Genomic DNA, 5,000 nt, shown 5'->3' on the forward strand with positions numbered 1-5,000 from the left:
AAACACACACACACACACACTCACATGTACTCACATCCACGCACAAACACAGACACAAACACACCTACATGAGCAAACGCAGCCACAAACACACACACAAACTCACACACACACGCACAAACAGAACACAGGTACAAACAGACACTCACATACAGACAAACACAAACACGCCCGTCCACCTACAAAACAAACCAACAGAAACACAAACTAACAAACAAATCCACATGTACAAACACTAACAAACACATCCACACCGAAACGCAAACAAACTCAACACACATACAAACACACAAACCTAACCCCCCACGCCCACACAAACAAAAACAAACACACAAACCTAACCCCCCCACGCCCACACAAACAAAAACAAACACACAAACCCAACCCCAAAACCCGCAAACAAAACCCACAAACAAAAACAAACACGCCCAAGCACAATCCCCCACGCCCACACAAACAAAAACAAACACATAAACCGAACCCCCACACAAACAAAAACAAACACACAAACCCAGCCCCCACGCCCACACAAACAAAAACAAACACACAAACCCAACCCCCACGCCCACACAAACCAAAACAAACGCCCAAACACAATCCCCCACGCCCACACAAACAAACGAACAAAAAAACAAACGAAAACGCCCAATCACAAACTCTAGAATCCCCCTGGCTCGACGGGCGTCACACTGACACACTGAGCCCCAATAAGGTCGAGATTTCCGCACCAGCCCCACGGCCGTACGGTGGTCCTGGCTTAGCGCTGTCTTGTCGTCTCTTGGTGCGTTTTGTTTGTTGTTTGTTTCTGTTTTTCTTAGAATTGGTCTGTCGTCTGTTTAGTTGTTTGTTGTTTGTTCTTGTTTTTTTCTTAGCACTGGTTTGTTTCTTTGTTCTCTTCGTTAGTTTGTTGTTTGTTTCTCTCGTTGCTTAGCAGTGGTCTATCGTCGCTTTGTTTGTTTTTGTTTATTGGTTTGTTGTTTGTTCGTTTTGGTTTCTATCTATCTATCTATTTATCTATCTGCCTACCTATCTATATATCTGTCTGTCTCTGTATATCGCTCTATCTATCTATTTATACCTACCTACCTACCTATCTATATATCTATCCATCTCTCTCTCTCTCTCTCTCTCTCTCTCTCTCTCTCTCTCTCTCTCTCTCTCTCTCTCTCTCTCTCTCTCTCTCTCTCTCTCTCTCTATTTATTTACCTACCTACCTACCTATCTATATATCTATCCATCTCTCTCTCTCTCTCTCTCTCTCTCTCTCTCTCTCTCTCTCTCTCTCTCTCTCTCTCTCTCTCTGTATCCTCTCTCTCTCTCTCTCTGTATGCTCTCTCTCTCTCTCTCTCTCTCTCTATCTATCTATCTATCTATCTATCTATCTATCTATCTATCTATCTATATATATATATATATATATATATATATATATATATATAGAGAGAGAGAGAGAGAGAGAGAGAGAGAGAGAGACATCTAGACATCTAAACATATACATATACATATGCATACGCGTGTCCTTTATTGATATTATTGTATTCCTAACTATCATTATAATTAGGACAGTTTTCATAATTCATATGGTGAGGGATAGTAATAATGATGGCAGTAATAATAATAATAAAAAAGCAACAGCAAAAATTGCTATGATAATAAAAATCATGATGATGATGATGGTGATGATGATGATAGTGATGATGATGATGATGATGATAGGATGATGATGATGATAATAATAATGATAATAAGGATAGTGATAACAATAATAATAATATTAAAATAATAATGATAATGATGATGATAATGATATGATAATTATGATGCTAATAGTGATAATAATGATAATGGTAACATAACACCAAGAGAAACAATACTAATGTTAATGATGATATAGTTCGGTAATAATAATGTCAATGATAATAATAATGGTAATAAGGATAATAATTATACTGATAACAACAATAATAATGATAATGATAATACTAATAATGATAATAATAGTGGTGATAATAATAATAATGATAATAACAATAGTGATGATAACGATAATAGTAGTAATAACAGTAATAGTATAAAAGATGATAGTAATAGTGATAGTAACAATAAAATAGTAATATTGATAATAATAATATTGTTAATAGTAATGATAATGATGTTAATAGTCAGTAATGATACCGATAACAGTAATATGAAAAATGATGATCATGAGTAGAATGATAATAATAACAATAATAATAATAGTAATAATGATAATAGTAATAATAATGATAATAATAATGATAATAATGATGATAATGATACTGATGATGATGATAATAATAGTAATAATAATAATATTGATTACGAAGATGATGATAATGATAAGAAAATACTGATGATAAGAAAATGATGATGATAAAAATGATGATAATGATAAGAAAATACTGATGATAAGAAAATGATGATGATAAAAATGATGATAATGATAGTCACAATAATGATAAAAATGATAATGATTATGATGATGATAATGATTATGATAATGATGATTAAAATAATAACTATAATAACAATGGTAATGTTAATAATAATATGAATTTTGATAATGATGATAGTAATGGCAATACTAATGATGATAATCACGATGATAATGATAACGATAAGAAAATTGAAGATAGTAATAATCATAGTGGTAATAATAAAAAAATAATGATGATAATGATGATGATAATGACAGTAATGATAATGATGATAATAATAATAATAATAATAATAATAATAATAATAATAATAATAATAATAATAATAATAATAATAATAATAATGATAATATTAATGATCATAATAATGATAATAATATCAATGATAATAATAATGAAAATGATAATGATATTATTAATGATGATGATGATAGCGATAATGATGATAATAATAACAATAATGATGATGATAATTGTAATGATGACGATAACCATGATAGTTATAACAGTAGAGTTAATAGAAATAATAATAACATTAATAGTAATGATATTGATAATGTTAAAAGGATAATAAAGCTGATTATTATGATAAAATTCTCAAGACAATAAACATAGAGCTGATGAAATAATTAAGAAAACATAATGATAACGAAGAAAATAATAGTAATGATACTAGTGGTAATAATAATGATGATGATAATAATAACAAAGATAATGATAATGTCAACGATGATAATGATAATGGTGATAATGATAATGGTGATAATGATAATGGTGATAATGATGATAATAACAATAATAATGATAATAACAATAATAATGATATACATATTATATATTATATATTATATAAATAATAGTAATAATGGTAATAATAATGATAATGATGATGATGATAGAAATAAACTAATCATGATTGTAGTGATGATAGTGATAACAATGATAATCATAATAATAATGATGATAATAATAATAGTAGTAGTAGTAATAAAAATAATGGTGATAGTACTACTACTACTACTACTACTAATAATAATAATAATTGTGTGGCTTAATTTGAATCTTAGCCTCCACACAAAATCACTTAGGTGTTGAAACAACATATCAACAAATGATAAAATATATTATAATGTCAAGAACTACATGTGCACCAAATTATGTCCTACGGGCAAATATGTATATATCACGAACTAAGATAAAAGCTAGCACGCCAGATCGCCAAGAATGAGAAAAATATGTCTGAGGATAGGAGAAGGAGTGGTTTCCCAGCTGAGCCACAATCCAGACTGATGAAATGGAGTTCGCCATGAGCTGAGTTGACCTCAGCTGTCCTAGGGCACCGCCCCCCGGGAGGAAGGTCCAGGCTTCGTCCTGCCCAGGATTAGGCGAGGGGCAGGCAACGTCCTCCTCCGGATCAGCTGACGGCCAGGCTGACTTCACCTCCGGATCAGCTGACGGCCAGGCTGACTCCACCTCCGGATCAGCTGACGGCCAGGCTGACTCCACCTCGGGATCAGCTGACGGCCAGGCTGACTCCACCTCCGGGTTCGGCAGACAGGGGCAGCCCAAAGGCAACCTCCGATCTATTACCTGTGGAGGGAGGCGAATGGGTCAGAGAGACACGATTATTAGTATCATTTTCATGGCCCAAACTGGGGTGGTCGGTGCAGACAGGTCAGCGTCTCGAATGTACGAACATGAGAGATTACATATGCTGTACATATGTGTTTAAAAAAGTGTATGCATTTATATATGTGCATATTTTCACAACAATAGTATTAATAATGATAATGATACTAGTAATGATAATAATAACGATGATAATGAAAAAATAATATTAATGATAATAATGATGATATTAATCATAATAATAATAACGACAACAACAATAACAACTACGATAGTAAGGATATTAGGTTTTAGTGACGATGATAGTAGTACTAGTAATAATAATAGCAATAGTATTAGTAATAAGGATATTGATAATGATAATGATAACAGCAATAGTAACAATAATAATGGTGATGATAATGAGGATAATAGAATTATACTACTACTATTAATGATAATGTTGATAACAATTATTATTATCATTAACTAAAGTGATAATGGTAATAATAATAATGATAATAATAATGATAATAATAATAATAATAATAATAATAATAATAATGATAATAATAATAATAATAATAGTAATAATAATAGTAAAAAAAATGTTTATTATTCTTATTATTGCTACCATTATCATCAACATCATTGTTACAATAATACTAATAATGATAATAGTAATGCTATTGATAATGAAAGTAATAATGATAAGAATTTTGATAATGATAATGATGATGACAGTAATGAGTAGGATAAGAATAATGAATTCAATAATGGTCATCGTTACAATAATGAAAGTAATCATGATAGCGAAATGAATATTGCGAACAGGAACAACATTAAAAGTAATCTCGGACGTAAAAGTAATAATAGAGTGATAATGATCATGTGAGTCTTTAGTACTACTTATTATGTTAAATGTGTCACTCC

This window comes from Penaeus vannamei, chromosome 28 (genome assembly GCF_042767895.1).
Source record: "Penaeus vannamei isolate JL-2024 chromosome 28, ASM4276789v1, whole genome shotgun sequence".
NCBI lineage: Eukaryota > Metazoa > Arthropoda > Malacostraca > Decapoda > Penaeidae > Penaeus > Penaeus vannamei.